Below are 23580 nucleotides of genomic sequence, written 5' to 3' on the forward strand. Positions count from 1 at the left end.
CCGATATCGTCGCAGTAGTCTGTCAATCACCGTACCTAAACGTAGTATATATAAATATAAAGTTAGAAAATAGTTAGAAAATTATAACAAATCCTTACTAGTTGAACTTGCGGACCGTGTTCAGGTCGGCGAGGATGTTCTCTGCTGAGCGGTAACGGACGTCAAGGAGGAGCTTTGATTCTACGAGGGAGAGCGACAACGGTCGTGGAAGACCGTGTTCCCTTCCTCGTAGAATCGGAGCTCTTCCTTGACCAAGTACGGTGCCGTCCGGTGGAGACATGCTCGCCGAGCTGATCACGTAAGCAAGGTCAACTAGTACGGATGGTTATTTATTCACATGTCCCGATATCGTCGCTGTAGTCTGTCAATCACCGTACCTAAACGTAGTAGTCTGTTATGTGTGTACATTCCCATTCTTCTGTTAATTTGCAGAAATATCATATGAATTACTTACCTGCCGCAGTAAAAGACGAGAACACAATGACCATTAAAAATATCATTGTTTAGAGATCTAGATAATTTTATAGTTTGTTAATTTTATTTGTTTATAAAAGGAGAAATTTATAGTGTATTAAAAAATGAGTATAGAGAGTAGATGGCAACTGCTTCCGGGTCCTCGGCCTCTCATGGGTTTCCAAAGCGACTTAGGCCGGGCCTTCCTCTCATTCCATGCGGCAAGTGTCGTGATGAGACGAAGATTGTGATGGAGTACCGAGTGAAGAAGGATGGTCCCAACAAGGATCGTATCTTCTACAAGTGTCCGGATCGCAATGTGAGTTATTTTATCGTATTTAATGATTATGGTTAGTTTATACCTATTTTCATGATGGTTGTGATTAAAGTTCTAATTTTTTGTTTTAATTTCAGTGGGATGGCAGTGGACGATGTTCAGGCTTCTACTGGGAGGAAGAGTATGTTGAACTCGTGCAAAAATATCTTGCACAACAGGCAGATACGGCGGCTAATGAGGCAGTGATCCAGCCGAAGAAGCCCAAAGATGTTGCACAATCGGGGGATCTGTCTGTTTTAGTTGAGATTGGTCGTGAAATCCTTGTGCTCCTGAAATGTATTTTAGCTTTAGTTCTTTTAGTGGTAGTTGGGATTGTCTACATTGTAGCGATGCTTTCATAAATTTGTATCTTTTGTGGTGGCACGCATGTTGTATAAATAATTAATTATGATCTAGGTTTTAATATGATATTTATGTCATGTAATGCAGATGAGCCGTTATTGGATGTATAATGCTGATCGCCGCTCCCAAGAGTTCATTGACGGCGTGCATTCTTTGTTACGTGCGGCCGAGGCAAACAAACGCGACGGTTTCATGTGCTGCCCATGTGCCATATGTAAGAATACAGTGGAATATCCTTGCTCAAGGACTCTTCATTCACACTTATTCAAGTCGGGTTTCATGCCAAACTATATTTGTTGGACAAAGCACGGAGAAACCGGTGTTGTAATGGAAGAAGGTGAAGAAGAACAATGGGACGACAATGATATTATTCCTGATGGTGCGTGCTTCAATGATACTGCAATGGGAGAAGCTGAAGAAGAGGTAGCCGCAGAAGATGAGCCGGCTGATGATCTTTGTCAGGTCATTCGTGATGCACAAAGAGAATGTGAAAGTGAAAAGGAGAAGATCAAATTCGAGCGGATGCTAGAAGATCACAAGAAATTGTTGTACCCAACTTGTGATGCAGGGCAAAAAAAGTTGGGAACCACACTAGAATTGCTGCAATGGAAGGCAAAGAATGGTGTATCTGACAAGGGATTTGGAGAGTTACTAAAAATCTAAAAGAAGATGCTTCCGAAGTACAATGAATTGCCCGCCACTACCTACGAAGCAAAACAAGTTGTCTGTCCTATGGGGCTAGAAATAGAGAAGATACATGCATGTCCTAATGACTGCATCCTATACCGTGGCAAAGAGTACGAGAAATTGGATGCATGCCCGGTATGCCATGCGTCGCGGTATAAGATCAGGCGAGATGACCCTGGTGATGTTGAGGGCGAACGTCCGCGTAAGAAAATCCCAGCCAAGGTTATGTGGTATGCTCCTATAATACCACGCTTGAAACGTCTGTTCAGAAACAAAGAACATGCAAAATTGTTACGATGGCACAAAGAAGACCGTAAGGTAGACAATATGTTGAGACACCCTGCTGATGGGTCCCAGTGGAGAGCAATCGACAGAGAATTCCCGGAGTTTGCAAATGACGCAAGAAACTTAAGGTTTGCTTTAAGTACAGATGGTATCAATCCTTTTGGAGAGCAGAACAGTAGTCATAGCACTTGGCCTGTTACTCTAAGTATCTACAACATTCCTCCTTGGTTATGCATGAAGCGGAAGTTCATTATGATGCCTGTGCTCATCCAAGGCCCGAAGCAACCTGGCAATGACATCGATGTGTACCTGAGACCACTTATTGACGAACTTCTCATTTTGTGGAATAAAGAAGGTGTACGTGTGTGGGATGAGTACAAACAGGAACACTTTGATCTGCGAGCATTGTTGTTCGTAACAATCAATGATTGGCCTGCTCTAAGTAATCTTTCAGGACAGTCAAACAAGGGATATTAATGCATGCACACACTGCTTCGGTGATATTAGAGGTGTATTCTTGAAAAAATGTCGAAAGGTCGTGTACCTTGGCCATCGTCGATTTCTTCCTGCAAATCACCCCGTAAGAAAGAAAGGCAAGCATTTTAAAGGGAAGGCAGACCACCTGACCAAGCCTCGCAACCGAACCGGTGAGGATGTACTTGATATGGTCAATGATGTGAAAGTCGTCTTTGGAAAAGGACATGGAAGCCAACCTATTCCGAAAGACGCTAACGGTCACGCACCCATGTGGAAGAAAAAGTCCATATTTTGGGACCTACCCTATTGGCAAGTCCTGGAGGTCCGTAGCTCGATCGACGTGATGCACCTGACGAAGAATCTTTGTGTGAACCTGCTAGGCTTTATGGGTGTGTATGGAAAGCCTAAGGACACATTTGAAGCACGACAGGACCTGCGTTGTTTGAGAGAAAGAGACAACCTGCATCCAGAGAAGACAGATGATGGACGCCATTACTTACGTCCTGCTAGCTACACTCTAAGCAAAGAGGAGAAGGAAATCATGTTTGAATGCTTAAACAACATCAAGGTACCATCTGGATTCTCCTCGAATATAAAGGGTATTATAAATGTGCCAGAGAAGAAATTCTGTAACTTAAAGTCCCATGACTGTCACGTTCTCATGACGCAATTACTTCCAGTTGCATTAAGAGGAATTCTACCTCCAAATGTACGTCTAGCCACTGTGAAGCTATGTGCATTCCTCAATGCAATTTCTCAGAAGGCAATTGATCCAACTGATCTAGCTAAACTACAGAATGATGTGGTTCAATGTCTCGTCAGCTTTGAGTTAGTGTTCCCTCCTTCCTTCTTTGATATTATGACACACCTCCTAGTTCACCTAGTCAAGGAGATTTTCACTCTCGGTCCTGTGTTCCTACACAACATGTTCCCCTTAGAGAGATTCATGGGAGTCCTGAAGAAATATGTTCACAACCGTGCTCGCCCAGAAGGAAGCATCGCCAAGGGCTATGGAACAGAAGAGGTCATTGAGTTCTGTGTTGACTTTATTCCCGACCTTGACTCGATTGGTGTTCCTGAATCGAGACATGAGGGGAGACTAAGCGGAAAGGGGACACTAGGGAGGAAAACATATATTGGTATGGATGATGATTATTTCAATAAAGCGCACTACACAGTTCTACAGAACTCCTCTTTGGTAGATCCGTATATTGAGACACACAAGGATCTCTTACGATCCGAGTTTTCAGGGAAGATTGAAGCTTGGATTACGCATAAGCACATGGAAACTTTCGGCGGTTGGTTGCGAAAAAAATGTCAAGGTGATGAGAGCATCCATGAGCAACTATATTTATTGGCTATGCAACCATCATGGCATATCGTCACATACAAAGGGTACGAGATAAATGAGAACATATTCTACACAGTAGCCCAAGATAAAAGGAGTACCAACCAAAACAGTGGTGTCCTGCATAGATGCCACAGACCCGAATGGGAATAAGCAGACATATTATGGACGCATAGATGAAATATGGGAACTAGAATATGCACCTACTTTGAAGATCCCATTGTTCAAGTGCCAATGGGTCAAGGTGACCGGAGGCGGGGTAACAGTAGACAACGAGTATGGAATGACAACAGTAGACCTTAGTAATATTGGGTACAAAGACGAACCATTCGTCCTTGCCAAGGATGTGAATCAGGTGTTCTATGTCAATGATATGTCTACCAAACCAAAAAGAGGGAAAAACGATAATGACTCAACCAAAGAGCCAAAGCGCCACATAGTTCTTTCAGGGAAAAGAGTCATCGTGGGAATTGAGGACAAGTCGGACATGTTAGAAGAATATGAAAAGGATGACCGAATTCCGCCCTTCAAAGTGAACAAAGACCCTAGCATCTTGGTAAATGATGAGGACACTCCATGGTTACGAAGCGATCATAACCAAGGGACATACGTAAAGAAGAAGTTCACTGCTGTGCCCACTTGATGATATAGTGATTTAATATAGTGTGTGTTTGAGATATTATGTAATAATTGTGAATTCAGATGTTTATTATGTCATGTTTCAAATTAAATCAATGTTTGATTTGGTGGGATTTCTCTCTCAAAAAGGTAAATTAGGATACTGAGTGATGAAAAATTAAAATATTAACGTTAAAATGATGTGAAAACAAATTTCCTGTCCAAAACCAATAGTTTTAATAATTTTAATTAAACACTACATTTTTGCATTAATGAAATAATAAATATTAGTTACATTATGTTTTATAATTCTAACAAAAAATAAAAAAAGTTAGGTTATCGATTTTTCCTATGTGCAATAAACAAAAAGAAAATTCATATTTTTAACAAAATAATTTTATGCCTTTTATTTAATTTACTATGTATTTAACAAAAACTATTGCATTTCTATTGTATTTAACAAGACTATTGCTTAAAACAGGCGGGAAACGAAACTGCAGGCCACCTTTACTCCCGGGTGGGAAGCCCACCCGGGAGTAAAGGTGGGCTGCAGTTTCGTGGCCCGCCAAAAAAAACCCTTTACTCCGGGTGCGTGTTACCAACCGGGAGTAAAGGTATACCTTTACTCCCGGTTGGTAACACGCACCGGGAGTAAAGGGTTTTTACTCCCGGTTGGTGGCTGGCACCGGGAGTAATTCTCTCTGATATATAACCTCCAGCGTCTGGCGCAGATCGATCCGCTCGTCTTCTTCCTCGTCGAACACCGCCGCCCTCTTCTTCCTCGCGCCGCGTCCGTTCGCCTTCCATGACACCGGCGCCGCCGTCTTCTTCCTCGTGCGGCCTCCACCGCGCGCGCCCGTGCCCCTCCTCCGCGCGCGCCCGTGGCCCTCCACCGCGCCCTCCTCCGCGCCCGAGGCCCTCCACCGCGCGTTGCCCCACCGCGCCCGAGGCCCTCCACACTGCCGAGCTTGATCGAGGTGATATATTCGTCGATCTCTTTGTACATTCGTCCGAGCCCTCCACTGCCGAGTTATAGATCACGTCGAAAACTACAACTTTGGTGTAAGCCATGTCAACGCTCGAGGTCGATTGAAAATTCCAAATTTTGAATCACAAAATCTAGGAACTAAAAATGAATATTTGGAACTCTAAATGATTTTAAATAAAAACATATCTTAAGGCAAGTTTTGAATATTTGGATATTATATGGATAAATTAGCAAGTTTAATTAGAGTGTCAAAAACTGCATTTTATGGTACAAAAATACATTTTAAGATCACTGGGACCTGAACTCATGACAAGTATAATTAAGGACCACCAATGAAATTACTTTAGAAATTAATTAGATCGATGTAAATCCATGGCTTGTATAATAAACACGCTATATATTATTTGGAAACAACGCTACGAACCATCCGCTAATGAACTTTCGTTACAAACTCCTCAGGATGGCAACCATTGTCGTTGTCACTAAAGCTGAAAATGATCCAGCCCATCAACCGCCATATATTCATCACTATATGATATGCCATTATTCCAAGATGCAGTTTCAATAGAAGAATTTTTTCTATCTTCATAGATCAATGTTTGTTAACGAAATTTTATCCAAATATATTCATGTAGGGTCTTTTTTTTTGAAGGATTTGTTGTAGGATATATAATGGTCAAATAGGAACTCAATTTTGATACCCAGTTTGTAAACTAAGCGTTTTTTAGTTTATCAAAAATATCACATGTGATGATGTTAGCAGTTTTGGTTGGACTTGCATGCATGGCTACAGACAAATGAAGGAAAACTTCAATGTTTCTTCATTTGTGAACTTTGAATATACAGATATAATATATTAATGTTGCTAAAGTAATATGAGCATTACATATTTTTTTCCGGGAAGACTATCTTCAAACTTTATATCATAGCATCAGAGATCGCCTGTAGAAGAAGAAAATAAATTCTTATCATTTCGGAAATAGTAATGGTTATATGAGCAATAAGACACATATACTTACATTTCATAATGACTTATACTTACATTATTAACATAGAATTTTCTCATATGATGAATGACTACATGGTTCACATGGTACATAGGATCACAACATCACGCACCGACACCGCCCCGGCCCGCCTCACGTCGTCGTCGTCGTCAGCACGCCGGCCCGCCTCACGTCATCGTCGTCAGCACACCGGCCACCGCGCCGACACGTATATATACGTCATTTGTATTCATATGCATTTCGTCCATGCGTTTCTACGTATATGGCGGAGCACCGCCGCCCTCGTTCACCCATGTGTACAGACATATATACGGCGGAGTGGAGCACCGCCACTCTTGTCACACCGCCCTTTCTCGTGCCCTAATTCACCCTAGTACCGACGTAGTTCGTCCTAGTGTGGCGAATTGCGTCCGTGACCGAGGGGCAAGATTTAATAATGCATATTGTTTGTAGATTTTACGCATGTAATAAGCAAAGATTTGACGTACTATATATTGGTTTTGTTTTTTGAAGCTAGATGGCCGACCCGAGAAATATGGATGAGGAGGAGTTGATGATGAATTTGATCAACACTGGCACTCAAGTTGCCGGCGATGATGGTGCTAAAAATAACGTGCAAGAGGATGCAGATGACGGGAGTCAGTACTTAGCTCTTGAACAAAATTAGCAACAACATATTGGCCAAGTATATATTTTTTATTATTAGCTATATATATTATCATATGTCTTATGTGTGCTCATGACATTAAAAATAATGTTTATGTTTTGTAGCCCTCTGGATCGACATCAACAACTACAACGAAGAGTAAAAATGTTCGAGGTCCCAAAAAGCCATTGGAGGGTCGCTTCATCATCTCGGAGTTCAATGTGGATACAGGAGAACCGGGGGGGCCGAATAAAATGAAATTTGTGCACCACTGTGGTTACCTTGTACGGGACCGGCTCCCGATTAGTACCCTTGAATGGAAGAAGAAGACCAATGCTCCTCATATCAGTTTTGTCTCCGATCGTGACAAGGCGTTAATTTGGAATGATGTCTTGGTACATTTCACGCTCCAAACAGATGGTTATGATGATATAATAGATGGTGATGAATTGAAGGAGCGAGTTAGGGATTGGGCAATGAAGAAGATGGCCACCTAGTTTCAGACTTGGAAGAAACACCTATACACGACGTATGTCAAGAAGAACATAGCACCAGATTTTACTGTCCCAGGCCCGATCTCAAAGCAGAGGCCCTATTGGGATGAGTTTGTACAGTACAAGACTTCGGAAGAGGGTGTGAGTCGGGTGATAAAGAACCAACGTAATGCCCAACAGAAGACATACCACCATACCTTGGGATCAGGTGGCTACCCGACTGCCATTAAGAAGTGGAACAAAATGGAAGCAGACCTTCTTGCCAAGGGTATCAGACCAGAATCACTCGAGTGGGGAGAACGTGCAAAGAATTGGTTTTTCGGTCATGGGGGAACACTAGACCAGGAGACAGGGAAGTGCGTTTATGGCGCAAGACTGCAAGAAGCAGCAGAAAGATTGTTTTATGCTCAGAGAGCTACTGCTAGTGGTGCGTTCAGGCCCAACAGAGAGAAGGATGAGCTGACATACGCCATCGGGACTATTGAACATGGTGGCCGAACTAGAGGCAAAGGAAGTGTCTCATGGGAGCATGGATTCCCTCAGGACAGACCTTCCTACAGAAGTCGCCAGAGAAAGAAGGAAGAAGAGGCACAGCGGCTCCAGAGGTTGGAGGAAGCGGTGCGTGAAGCACAGGAGCGGGAAAAAAACCTTGAAGCGAGAATGCAGGAGGAAATCAAAAGGCAAGTGCAAATAGCAGTGAGTGCAAGCAAGCAGGCATCAGAGCCAGGAATCAACATTAGCCAATCTGTTCAGTTGAAAAGCAGCTGCGCTTCCACGGAGATACCAAATCAAGGGGACACAGGACTGCGCTTCCCTGTGGATGACGTCACTGAACCTTGTACAACGTGTGAGCTACACATTCCGAAGGAGAATTCCACAATCAAGGTGGCTATCGGTCTTGTTAATCCTATCGACCGAACCAAGACACCAAGGATTCATGGGAATATAATCCAAGAAGGATATGCTACCATCTCGGTAGATAAAGCTGAAAAAGGTTTTAGTGATTTGCCTCTTGACATTCCTGGAGGTGATGGCGAGAAGACTCTAGGAGAAGCGGAGAAGACATTCATTCTATGGCGCAAGCGCTACATCATCATTCCAGGGATGTCGGCTCCACCTCCTCCTGAACTACCTCACCATAGGTACGTGCGGATGAAAACACTACATCATTAATTTGTATTGGCTTAAATAATTAACAATCTGCTCATAATAATATGTCATTCCTTTTTTTGTAGCAGATCCTCCCCCAACCTAAATCCAATTGTTCAATCGCCAGATCATCATAGTGCTCTGTACGATGACATTGTGTTGGAAGACGAGGCTGCATCCACACCATCTCCAAGGAGGTCTCCAACGCCACAGCCGCCACCTCCAAGGAGGTCTCCAACGCCGCTGCCAACACCTCCAAGGAGGTCTCCAACGCCTCCCCCGCCCCCGCCTACCAAGAAGCCTAGCAAGAGGCCAGCCCCTCAAACGAAGAACCAGTCCCCGCCTGCAAAGAAAGCCACCGTGAAACCAAGGGCTATTCCCAAAATAATATCTGAAGAGAAGGAAGAAGGAACTGATGCATATAAAAAAGACATGTCTAGATTCTATGACAAACTTAAAATGAATCAAGAAGCAAGGAGAAACCCGGAGAAACCGTACTTCTTCATAGCTCCGGATATTCTAAGAAAAAAGGTGACTTCTTACCAGCAACAACAGCGGGAATCTCGTAAGCCGTCCAAATCAACGTTATCAGACTATGACCGCACTCTCACCAAGTCAATTGAGGCGGCACAGAAAAAGAAGCGGGCAGGGAAAGGAGTTGCCCAACTCGGACAACAAGCGCACCAATCAATCCCCCCGCTAGTTGTTGGTAATGAATATGGTTCGAATTTAGGATTAATGCATCAGGCAAACATACCTCCGGATGTCGATTTGGATCACCTTGGTGAATTTCTTGATGAGACTGGTCTCGACCTTTACCAGATGTTTGGTGATGGAAACATTGAGAGTGCGGCGGAGGTTGATATTTGGAAGAAAAAATTTGTACTAGGCCAGAGTCTATACAACCCTCAAGCCTTATCTGATCTGGGGACGCAAATGTACCTGCTAAACAAGTGGTACATGCAGGCGTCTACCAGTGGAGACTTCTGCGTTGGTGTCAGAATTAGAGACGAACATTGGTTCCGTGGCGATGATGTTATGTATGTTGACTTTGCAGAATTTCATCAACTATGCCACCTGACCTCTCTGGACAAAGTTATCATTAGCTGCTATTGCCTGTAAGTAATAATTCTTTCGATCTATTATTAAACTCATCATATGTGTGTATATGCATATAAATTATCCTAACAAGTACTATATATATGCAGATTTACAATGACAGAGCTCAGAAAGGAAGGCTGCAATGAAATTGGTTTTGTTGATCCCCATATAGTATTCAAAGACCCAATTACTCCAAAGACTAATTGGAAGTCTGAGTCAGAGAGTAACCTCATGAACTTCTTAGTGAACCAACGCCACAAGAAGGATATACTCTTTCCCTATAACTTCAAGTGAGTGTTAATCATGTCGATCATAGCCTTAATGGCTCATATGTTGATTCTAGTTAATTAATGAGTGTTATGCGTTATATCCTATAAACACATGCAGCAATCACTGGATATTGATGGACATCGATCTGGTGAAAAGTCACTTGATAATCTATGACTCGATGAGAAAACCACAACAAGACTACCAAGATATGATAGATATTATCCAGAGGTAATTTCGGGATCTCTAGCAACTATATATACACACAAACATGATGATTAACTATATCTGATGACGTGGCAAATTTTTTATTGGGCAGTGTTTGGAAAACCTTTATTGAGAAGCAACACATGGAAAAATGCAAAGCGCCACTGAATGTAATCCCTTTGAAAGTAAGTCCCCTGAATCGCATCATCTTTATTAATTAAACATATAGCTTTCACCGGATCACCAGATTGGATGACAAATCTTTTTCTCGTAAAGTGGTGTCTGAGGCAGGAACAGGGGAACAACTACTGTGGTTACTATGTTTGCAAGTTTATCAAGGTGCTCTCCCAAAGAACTCCTACAGAGAGACTCAAAGTACGTTAAAAATACACTATATATTTATTTAATTATTATTATTGATTGTGTTACTATGTCTTTATATATATATATGTACATATATTAATTTATTTTCCTTTAATTCAAACCTGTAGACTCGATGGTTGGAGAAAAAGGTCATACGGCAAGACCAAATCAAAGCAATTCAAGAGTCTATAGCCGGATTTTTTAATGAGCAGGTCATCGATTCCAAGGGCGAGTTCTACTTCGACCCAACACTGCCATTGAAGCCAAGCTAGAGGATGAGAGGAAACTTGTTATGTCACAACAACTATAATGCAATCTTTTGTAATATATGCACATGAAATAATATAATGTAAAATACACATATGCATGCATGCATGTAAATATATATATGATGCATGCATGCATATATATATATATATATATATATATATATATATATATATATATATATATATATATATATATATATATATATATATATATATATATATTTCTATGCTTGAATTGTGTGATTTAATACGTTCATTGTGCTTGAACCGAAACATACTATATGCGCGTATAAATGTATAATTAGCAGCGTACAATACGACTTCGAAAACCTATTTTGAAAAGAAAACAAAAAAATGAAAAGAAAAGAAAAAAGAAAAAAACCTTTAGTCCCGGTTCGTATTACCAACCGGGACTAAAGGTGCCGGCCATCGTGGCATGTCAGGAGGCACCTTTAGTCCCGGTTAGTGTTACCCACCGGGACTAAAGGTCCTCCTTTAGTCCCGGTTCCTGACCCGGGACTAAAGGACCCCCCCTTTAGTCCCGGATGCTTGCTCCCGGGTGGGGAACCGGGACTAGAGGGGGTTCCCCACCGGGAGTAAAGCTCGGTTCTCTACCAGTGTAGCTTAAGCCAACCGCCACTGTAAAATGATTTACGCGGGTAGTTAACCTAAGCCAACCACTAGTGTAAATTTATTTCTAGAGGCAGTTAGTTTAAGAAATCGCTAGTGTAAATGCATTTTCGCAGGCGGTTTATGTAAAGCAGTTGCCTTTGGAAATTGATTTCCAGAAGTGGTTTAGTAGCATAAACGGCTAATGAAGTGTTTTAAAAAATTTAAAATTTTCGGCCATATATTTCATGCAAGAGGAGGCGCTATTCCTTCTTATATGATTTTGCATATGTATAGTACAATGGTCCTTCTGCTTTAGCACCTTTTTCTCGATAAGAAAGTATCTATTATCTTTTAAGTTTATTACACCGACTTGATAAAATCATCTTGAAAGCACTCTCGTCCTCTGCATATTATGATGCACACAACCTACAAATTTTAAATAAACGCAGGCACACTAATATTAATCAATTAGTAGACTAGATCACCACCTATATCCCTAGAAAAAACATTCCTTGACCATATGTGTCAATTGTAGATAAACCACAGCAACCAAATCTTGGGAAGTCGTCCTTGTAGTATAACTCGCACGGGTAAGCTGGCCTAGGTATGAAACCAATGGTTATACAAATAATACCCGCTCCTAATAGGAAATGCCGTAACCATCTTCCGAGCATGATGGATACCTCTACTACATACTGGATTTGTAGAGGTGGCTGGAATGCCTCTGTTCTTCCGCCTCCAGAAATCATCCGATTGTAGAGGCATATTTTGAGCCACCTCTACATATCTTCACAAGACGCCACCAGGCAGTTACAAGTCAAGTGATTTTTATGCGAAAAATGAGTGATTCACGGCCGCTGGGGCTTGCGCTTATCTCTCCTATCCGCTCCACCTTTCTCGCGTTTTATCTTTATCCGATTTTGAAATAAGTATTTCAGACCCTAAACGAATTCAAATGAAAAAGATGTGCACTACAAAGTTGTATAACTTTTCAAGATCTACAACTTTAGTTTTGATCATTTCTCCATCTGAGGTCGTTGAAAAATTTGAATTTTAAGTGTGAGAAAGTTAAAAGTAATTTTCCTTGGTGTCGACAAAAGATGATCGGCAGTCCATCGAGGGGTATCCCACGTTGGTAGATTTGTCATAGAGGTGAGCGAGATCAGGAGCGAGATGGTAATACAAGCACCAAGTCACAAGATTTAGACAGGTTCGGCCGTCAGTATGACGTAATACCTACATCATGTGTTATGATGTATTACATTGAGATGTATCGATCTGTCCACTAGGGGACCCCTGCCTCTCCTTATATACTCTGGAGGGGCAGGGTTACAAGGAAAGTATCATATTTGGTACTATACAATAACTTGCGGTGCTCGCCGAGCAGCACCGTGCACGCCTTGATCTTGTGGGCTGGGCCACCTCTGATGGTGCTGCCCATGTCTTGTCTTGTGGATACCAGGGTCCATACCCCCACAGCTAGTCCCTGAGCCTAACAGTAGGTGACATAGTCATGTGGTGCCAGGGTCAGAAAGTAGAAGGCCAGCCGAGCAGGCAGCCAGTCCCCGGGCGTAGCCTCGAGATGAGAACAAGCATATTCACTGCAAGGTGAAATGTGCCCACTTAGTCCCCGAGTCTGCAGGAAGATGAAGAATGAATCTTGTAGCAGGGTCAAAAAAAGAAGTCTAAAAGCTTTGCCGACGTCATCCGACATGCGCGCATCAAGACCCCAGACGTGCTACCGAAGATCAGCACCCTGATCCAAACAACATGGAGCAGCTTGATAGCACACCAATGAGACGTAGCAAGATACGACCACCAAGGGAGCCCCAAGGAGTCCCGGCGTCGCTAGCGATGTCCGAGCGTCGAAGAGCGAGGAGTCCCTGACGTCGCTGGTGATGTCCGAGCATCGAAAAGCGAGGAGTCCCTGGTGTCGCTGGCAATGTTCGAGCACCGAGGAGCAAGGAGTCCCCGGCGTCGCTGGCGATGTCCGAGCAGCAAGGAGTGAGGAGTCCCCGGCATCGCTGGCGATGACTGAGCACCCAGGAGCGAGGAATCCCCGGCGTCGCTGGCGATGACCGAGCACCGAGGAGCGAGGAGTCCCGACGTCACGGGCGATGTCTGAGCATCGAGGAGCAAGGAGTCACTGGCGTCGCTGGCGATGTCCGAGCACCGAGGAGTGAGGAGTCCCCGGCATCACTGGCGATGACTGAGCACCGAGGACCGAGGAGTCCTCAGCGTCGCTGGCGATGTTCGAGCACCGAGGAGCGAGGAGTCCCGATGTCGCGGGCGATGTCTGAGCACCGAGGAGCGAGGAGTCCTCAGCATCGCTGGAGATGTCCGAGCATCAAGGAGCGAGGAGTCCCCAGCGTCGCTAGCGATGACCGAGCACCGAGGAGCGAGGAGTCCCCGGCATTGCTAGCGATGTCTAAGCATCGAGGAGTCCCTAGCGTCGCTGGCGATGTCCGAGCACCGAGGAGTCCCCGGCGTAGCTGACAATATCCGTGCGATGAAGTGCGCCCACTTAGTCCTCGAGCACGATGAATCCGAGCTCCAAGGAGTAACCGATGTAGCTGGCGATGAAGCACAAGCGACGAACAGTCTGGTCAACTGGTCGGCGGCGAAGTGAGCATTGAGTAGAAGCGACTGACGAACAGTCCGATCAACTGATCAGCGACAGAGTCCATGAACCAAGCGGTTTGACCTGTTAATCAGTGGAGAACTCTGAGCACCAGGTGATCCAATCACCTAGACGATGATCCTGCAATACAAATATGTAGAACGGATAGTACATGATGTAAAAATATATGAACTCCAAAGAAAAATCAGCAATGGCGATGAAATAGCATATGTAGCTCGGCGATCAGTTGGTATGAAGATGTAATTGTATTTAATATAAACCGCCCGACCAGTTAGTGTGTAGCTGAGTCTTCAGCCCTAGCTAGCCCATAGTCCATAACGTCGAGCGCGGAGCCCGTGCACGTGTAGGAGGAATAGTTGTCACCAAGGAACCGCTGTCGACCACCCATAACGCAGAGGGCAGACGCTCGTGCATGAGTAGGGAAGAGCCGGAGATAGGTCCGTCTCTGAAGGCGTCCGAGCATCAACATGACTGTTTGGGTGTTCAGAAAATCGTTTGGAGAGCAAACATGGATAAAACAGTTCGGAGAATCATTATGGCGTTATACGGAGATTGGAGAATATTTAGAAGAATATTAAAGCGTGACTTAGCTTTAGACAGAACGTCTGGTCGACCGCGTACGGCATTATCTGGTCGGCGTTGACAGCGAGCACCTGACGGGTGGTGAGTTGTTGGTGAAGGCGACCTCGGAGGTGGTTCCGAGATCGGATTTGTTGTCGCGGGGGCTGATGTAGCCAGCGATGAATTGTCGTCGTGGACCGGTATGGATCTCCACAAGATTGATGACGAGAACATGCTGTTGATTTGAGGTCCATCTGGCTCGCCATGGATCAAGCGCACACCCCTACCTGGCGCACCAATTGTTGACAAAAGATGCTTGGCAGTTCACCGAGGGGTATCCCACGATGGTAGATTTGTCGTAGAGGTGAGCGAGATCAGGAGCGAGATGGTAATACAAGCACCAAGACACAAGATTTAGATAGGTTCGGCCGTCAGTATGACATAATACCTACATCATGTGTTCTGATGTATTGCATTGAGATGTATCGATCTGTCCACTAGGGGACCCCCTGCCTCTCCTTATATACTCTGGAGGGGAAGGGTTACAAGAAAAGTATCCTATTCGGCACTATACAATAACTTGCGGTGCACGCCGAGCAGCACCGTGCATGCCTTGATCTTATGGGCTGGGCCACCTCTGATGGTGCAGCCCATGTCTTGTCTTGTGGATACCGGGGGCCATACCCCCACACTTGGATAGATGATTTCAAATGAAAAGTTGTCAACTACAAAGTTGCATAACTCTTTGAGATCTACAATTTTTGTTTTGATAGTTTCTCCATCCGAGGTTTTTAATAGAAGATGTTGATAATTCTTAGATGCAGATTTGATAGGATATTTAATTTTTCAAATAATAAGATGAAAATTGGGTTATGCAAATTATCTATCACAATAAGAGTACATGTGTAACTAAATGCAAATATAGGTGTACTTGAGATCATGTTTCTTCATGCATATGTGGGTAGTTTAAATTTAGAGTCATATATTACTTTATGTTGTTTTACGCAATAGCAATGGAGGGTAATTATTTAGAAAATAGAAGAGCTCCAATAGTTATTATTATCAATGGTGATTATGTTATACCGAATTGATGGTTAAATGTTTTAGATTTTTGTGAGAATTTCTAGTATATATCTTTTATTTTCCTATCGTATCTTGTGAGGATTAACATGGAGGCTCCATTAGGAACCTCTAGTTAGAATTTCTAGAACTTATCTTTTTCCTAGCGTTATATGTATTTAGTTGAAACCTAGTACCAAGATGTATGGACTCTATTTACATCCCTTTACGTGACTTTATGAGTCATAGTTTAGCCTTCGACTTTTAATCCAGTTGTGTAATTTTTTTTCACCTGTTAAGTAGAAACTCTACTGTTTTTCATCTTTTATTCAAAATTGACTTTTTTATTAAAAAGAGCTAGGGTCCTAGTAGTATTGTTTTCCACATGTTAATTAAGTTGAAACTTCCATTGAATCCTAGTACTAAAATTATTGAATTTGTTATATCACAGGATTATATGTGTGTAATGTTGTTCTATATTCTTAGAGTGCTTAAAATTAAATTACCAATACTAATATGACATAATGTTTCTATTAAAATATATAAACTTATTTAAAATAACAACTTATTAAATTAATTATCCTGTAGTAGTAATATAATTTAAAGTGAATTGGCAGTGTTATGTTATTGCTATCTGCTTTGTCAATTAAACATTTTTCCATGCTTCATAGGATATTAAAATAAATATTTATCCTAATGTATATATCTTTACTTGGCATACATGATGAAGCATAGCATTATTGCTATTTAATTTCATGGTTGTAGATGTTTATAATTTAGAAATATATATGTCTCTAACTTTATGGATATCAATTTGTTTTTTAATAGCATATATTAGTATTTAGATTTGAGAAAAATTTTGTTTATTTTTTATAATGGCTGAGGTGGATGCAATATAAAGGTAATACTTTATATCTTTCATAACCACATATATGGGTATATTGAATGTAAATTTAGGTTGTTATTTTGCATTATCTTCCATGATTACGATGGTGTGTAATCAATAAAATCATTATGGTGTATTTCAAATTACCTTTTATAGTGACAAATGTGGGTAATTTATTTTTTTGATTCAAGATGTGGGTAATTTAGATACAAAGTTAGACGGTTATTTTAAATAATCTTTCATAATAGCAAAGATGGGTAATTTAGATGCAATGTGAGGGGGTTATTTTGAATTATGTTTCATAAAGGTAAAGTAGGTAACTTAGATGCAAATTTAGAAGGTTTGAATTATTTTTCATAATGACAACTGTGGATAATTTATATATAAATTTTGGGGGTTATTTTGAATTATCTTTCATAACTATAGAGGTGGGTAATTTGGATGCAAAATTAGGGGGTTACTTTATGTATTTTCATAATGGCAAAGATAAGTAATTATTCTATAAATTACAATAGATCCAATAGCTATTATCAGTGATAATGATTAGAGTTTAGTAAATTAAAAGACAGATATTTCTGATTATTGTGAGAGTTTGTAGGATTTATCTTTTTTCTATCGCGTCTGGTGATTATTAATCTGGTGTCTCCGTTGGGCCTCTAATTTGTAATAGCAAGATTGTTTTGCAGGTGCAGTATGGTCTACCACAGACGTGTCTTCAAGCTTTTCTCAACCTTGTAATGTGTTGTATTTATTTGATAGTTTGGCTATGTGGAATTTGATGAAGGACGACCTGAAACCAGAAGTTCTGTTCGGAGTAATAACTACTACTCGTAGGTTGTCATTTTTTTTATAAAGGAAGATTTTATTAAATTTTCAAACGCATTACATCGAGTTGCAAAGTCTTGAAAATAAAACTTCCGGCCTCTACTTGACAGAAGCACACAGCCAAATAAAAAAGGGAGCCACACACTCTAGTGACTATCAATCCGCAGACTAGAACGCCACCCATGTGTCGACAAAATCTTGTCGGCCGTCTACCGAGGAGTATATCCACGGTAGTAGATGATCGGTGGAGGTACACGTAATAGGAACCGGATGGTGACACAATGAGCAGAGATAGCGATTTAGACAGGGTAGGGCCATCTGATCGACGTAATACCCTACATCCTTTGTCTTTATTGGATTGTATTGAATATGAGATGAATTCGAGGGGGTCCCTACCCGCCTTATATAGTTTAGGGGGTAGGGTTATAAGTCGGTTTAGGTCTAGATCTCTTTGGTTATATAGTAATTATTTACAAGGAATACGATATCTATCATATCCGAACAAATCATTCTCTATCTTCAAGATTCCTTCCTAAAACCATGTGATGCATGGCGATCAGTGTCTTGCATCACACGCCTTCTTCTTATGGGCTGGACCACCCCTGGTACTGCGGCCCATGTCCATTGTCGTGGGTATCTAGGGTTATACCCCCATAGCTAGTCCCCGAGCGCCTTGTATCCACTGAGCAACGCTGTCTTGAGCAAGTCCGAGCAGTTTGACATGAAGCCGATCAGTTTAACCGGTGATCTGAGTGGTAAAAGTTGAAGCCGACCAGTTTAACTGGTGATCCAATCTCGGACTTAGCCAAGTAAGGCTTGCCAGAAGGATGTAAGGGGCCCAATATAAAAATTTAAAAATTCTCCACCTTAGGCGAAGTGTAGCCACTTAGACTCCGTTTGTGAGCAATCATCCATGACTTAATCAAATAAGGAGGGTAAATCAAGAAAAGAGCACTACATTCACCGCTAGGTGAACTGTAGCCACTTAGTCCTCGAGCCTGCTGTAAGATGAAGAATGAATCTTGTAGTAGGATCAAAGAAAATAAATCTAAAAGCTTGCGACGTCATCTGATATGTGTGTATCAAGACCCGGCCACCAAGGGAATCCCTGGCTTAGCTAGGGATGAAGCGATAAACAATCCAACTAGTTGGTTGGCAAAGAAACGAACACCGATCAACCCAACCAACTGGTCGGCGATGAAATGAGCGTCAAGTAGAAGTGAGTGTCGAACAGTCCGACCGGCTGGTTGGCGATGAAGGTCATGAACCTAGCGGTCCGACCAGTTGATCTGCAGAGAAAGCAGCGGCATAGCTTGTTGGAGACATCGACCTTAGCTGAAGTGTACACACTTAGGCTTCGTTGGCGAAGTCAGATGATCACCATCTGGTGTCAGGATCAAAGAATTACAACAATCACTAAATCAGGATAATCAACTCCCAGCGTAGCTGAGCACACAGCTAGCCCCCAGCTTAGCTAAAAACCAGTAAGAAGGAATAACAGTACATTCACCGTAGGGTGAAGTGTACACACTTAGTCCCTGAGCCTACTATAAGTTAGAGAAACATCTTGTAGCAGGATCAAAGAATTAAGTGTGAGGGACGAAGTCCCCATGCTTAGCACTGGGTAGTAAAATTCGATCGCCCGGGGAGTCTCCAACTTAGCTGGCGATGCTTATATGAAGAAACCGAACATCAAAGAGTCCCTAGCCTAGCAGGCGGGCCCCTAGCATCACTGACGATGAAGGGACGGACAATCTAACCAGTTGGTTGGCGAAGAATCTAGCGCCGAGCAGCCCAAACAATTGGTCAACGGCAAAGTGACGTCGAGTAGATGTGAACGCCAAATAGTCCGACCAACTGGTCGGCGACGAAGGTCATGAACCTAGCGGTCCGACCAGTTGATTGGCGGAGAAATACGAAGGCCAGGTGGTGCGACCATCTACACGATAATCCTGCAATACAAATAAGTAGGACGGATAACATAATATATGAATGCAGTGATGAAGAAATCCGAGCGGAGTTTATCAGGAGCGATATATCGGTGAGTTTTATATCCTATAGATCAGTTTATGTTTATTTGGAGTTTGTTCATATTTGTAAAAAGAATAAAATCCCCATGCTTAGCACTGGACATTGGAGTAAATTTTGGAGAGTGCTTAGCACTATACTATGACAAACATTGGAGAACATGGAGAACATTGGAGACCGTGGTGAAATATAGAGACCATGGCAAAATTTGGATACCGTGGCGAAATATGGAGACCATGGTGAAATTTGGAGACCGTGGCGAAATATGGAGACCATGACGAAATATAGAGACCATGGAGAGTGCTTAGCGCTATACCATGGTGAAATTTAGAGAACATGGAGAGTGCTTACGACTGAGGCGGCTCGCTTAGCAGCTCGCTTGGTGGCTCGGGCGGCTTTGGCGGCTCGACGGCATGGCGGCTCGGCAGCATGGCGGCTTGGCCGCACGGTGGTTCAGCAGCATGGCGGCATGGCGGCTCGGCAGCATGGCGGCTACATAGAGTCGTAGGAAAATGGGCGTAATCGGAGCCTAGCGGAGTCAATTCGCGCGGGGAGGCAAAGCCCTTGAGCGTGTTCGACCGAGGCGAGGGCGCAGTCCGATTTGAATGGCGATAGTATACATCATCTTAAAGATGTTTAGCATGGAGAAATAAGTAATTTGAGAAAAATTAAGGAAAACAAATGGAGAAAACATCACAGATATAATTATTATTGAAATACATAAAAAGGTACATATCTTTAGTAGAATGTCTCAAGGACAGAAACACCTAAGTCATTCAATGCGCCATGAATTAGGAGTGTCGACGCTGTCTTGATCACAGAGCCTATATGACACTGGTCGGGTCACAGCTTTTATATCTATGGACCTTCTTAGAATCGGCAATGCAAGCCTCCATTCTAGCCGAGAGGTCCATTGTTTCGGCGATGGCAAGTCCTTCTCTTTCGTATTCGTAGGCGGTGGAAACGTTGGCGCACAGGGTGAGGACGCCATGCTCTGTTGGAATCTTCAACACCAGATAGACATAATGAGGCACGACCATGAACTTGGCGAGAGCTGGTTGGCAAAGAATGGCGTGGTAGGCGGTGTCAAAGTCTGCCACAAAGAAATTCACGTACTCAGTATGGAAGTGGTCGACGCTGCCAAACTAGACTAGCAAGGTGACCTGCCCCAAAGGTTGGGATGCTCTGCTAGGTACAATACCCCAAAATGGAGAATCAACAGGGACAAGATCATCCTTTGTGAGGCCTAACTCAGTTAGGGCTCCAACGAAGAGTATATTGAGGGCACTCCCACTATCGATAAGGACCTTCTTGAACCACATGTTGCCGATGGTTGGATCCTGCATGAGTGGAAAACGCCAAGGGTATGGGATATCTACCCACTGGTCGGCCCTACTAAATGTGATAGGATGCTCTGACCAGTCTAGATATTTGGGATCGGTGACCGTGTTGTACTTGGTGATCGACATGACCTGCCGACCGGTGAGCTTCTGCTGCCATTTGCACTCGGAGGCGGCGCATCCTCCGAAGACTATGGCGACCATCTTGTTGGCATCTTGGAAAGCTGGTCGTGCATCCTTAGGATGCTCCTCCTCCTTGCCGCCATTAGACTCGTCTTTCTTGCGCGTCTGCCATTTCTGCTATTCATCGTGGAAAGCTTTGGCCATGCCATAGCATTGCCGCATGGTGTGCTTGCCATTCTTGTGAATTGGGCATGGACCTTCAAGGAGCTTTTCGTACGTAGCATTAAAATTGTGCTTAGCGCGTGGCTGCTCTATGTTGTTGATGAAGTTTTCTGGTCAGTGGCGACGTGGCTGTGCAATCCTCGATCCCTCTGACCAATCATTATGCCGGCGTTCATGATCATCGTAACACCTGTCGCGATCTTCATAACGCCATTCTTTGCGGCGATCATCATCACGACGTGGGTGGCGATGCGAGCTGGAAGCACGAGCAACATCGTACTTGAACTGCCATTCAGCTTCTTCGAAATCTACTGTCAACATGAAAAATGTCAACACGAAGCAAGCCAGAAGGATCTGCTTGATGGAGCAAGGCTGGAGATCCACTTGACTTCAACGCAGGACCAGTTGACCATGCAAATTCCCAAAGGTGTGCCAGTCAATTTGACCTGCAATTGACAAGGAGAGAAAGTTTATCAGTAATTTAAGGTGGAACATGCTATTTTGCCCAGACAGTTCAAAGTGTGCCGCTTTGGGAGCAGCCAAACGAGAAAATCGACTAAATAGCCGATACGAGAAGAAATCGGCGGTTAAGGACTGCGATGTTCATGGGTCGTGATTGATTTTATAATAACATATACAATGCACCAAGATATAAGTAAAATCATCAGCTAGGTGGATATTACTAGTGTAAAGCATTGAGCCGATGAGTTTAACGAGAAAGGATATAACATGCGAACAAATCGACTGTCTAGTATAAATGGATCTACAAACGCTCTGAATCTAATCTATTCCATCAATAGTGAGGTTTGATGGGACCGATGCAGCTATGATGATAATAACAAACTAAAGCTGAAGAATCCATAAAACCATCTATACGTTGACAGGTTTTCTAAAAGACATGCTATATGTGTGAAAGCACAAGCGAATCGGCTGAAATAGCCGATTCAGGTATAAAAAGGATTACAGCATGTGAACAATCGACTATTTAACATGGATAGGTCTATAAACTCATCAGATCTAACCCGTCATCCTTAACAGTGGGGTTTGACCGGATCGATGGCAGCCATAATAAAGATAACAGATTAAACCTTTAAAGTAAACAAATCTATTCACATTTAACAGAATTATGAAGACACACCGTAAGCATTAAAGTATGAGCGATCGGCTATTTAGCCAATGCAGGCATAGCAAACAGCCAAGGTCATGCCTGGTCGAAAGCAAATCTACCAGCTAGCATACTCCGATCTAAAGTGCTAACAGTGGGGATCGACCGGATCGTTACAGCCATAATAGCGAGCTATAGACCAGATTCAACTAGCTAGTAAACCTTCTCAAGATCAGACATGCTTTAACCACGTACTATGAACGATTAAGATCGAAATAGAACAACCGATAAAACATAATCCGTCATTTAAAATAAGAATCATCGCAATGTGACAGAATAAATGATGGACTAAAAGGGTGTGATGCCGATCTAGATTGATCTCGATCGGGCAGGTTGATATTGCTGAAACTAATGACAATAAGAACATCCGCAAGATCGGTAACTTAATGAATCTACCTGAAGGATGTCACCCTTAGGTAGAGCTGATAACTTGACCTTAGTCTAATTCGAGTAGTGGAGGTCTAACCTAACCGATGTATCCGTACTGAACTAGATAAGGATCGATAACTAGCTGATGCTAGAGCTCGCAAGAGGTCGGCCGGACCGATGCAGCCTTAAAAATAGAAGTATAAGCCATGACGGTACTTACAGACAATCCGGATGTCGGCCGGACCAATGCAGCCCTGCTTGTTGAAGAGCTCATTGAGATCTACAGTACTCCTACTCCTAAGGTGTAAGGTCGAGATGGCGACTAGAGGGGGGTGAATAGTCGTTTCTAAAACTTAATCGCGTCAGCTAACCTAAACAAGTGCGGAATTAAAACTATCGGTCTAGCCAAGACTACACCCCTCTATCTATGTTCTTTAGCACCTTGCAAAGATCCTAATTAAGCAACAAAGGTGCCGGGCTAGCTAGAGCTCACCTAATCAATTCTAGAAGCAAGGTCACATAAACCTATGCCACTAGTACTTTAAGCAACGGGGAGCTCCTACACATGCTAGTAAGCAAAAGCACAAAGCCAACTAAGCTCACTAGCAATGCTCAATAACAAGACAACCAATGCCAAATTAGAGAGCGCAAATACTTAGCTACACAAACTAAGCAATGTGACTAACAAGGTTACACAAACCAAATTAGTCA

General features: G+C 42.9%; 1 long non-coding RNA gene across 1 annotated transcript; it reads left to right on the forward strand.

The window, feature by feature from the left end:
- The first annotated feature begins 728 nt into the window (after positions 1–728).
- Positions 729–1132, forward strand: LOC136486281 (uncharacterized). Its single transcript, XR_010766758.1, has 2 exons — positions 729–772; positions 868–1132. It is a non-coding gene; the product is annotated as an uncharacterized lncRNA (long non-coding RNA).
- The last annotated feature ends 22448 nt before the right edge of the window (positions 1133–23580 follow it).

The sequence above is a fragment of the Miscanthus floridulus genome, chromosome 10 (genome assembly GCF_019320115.1).
Source record: "Miscanthus floridulus cultivar M001 chromosome 10, ASM1932011v1, whole genome shotgun sequence".
Lineage (NCBI taxonomy): Eukaryota > Viridiplantae > Streptophyta > Magnoliopsida > Poales > Poaceae > Miscanthus > Miscanthus floridulus.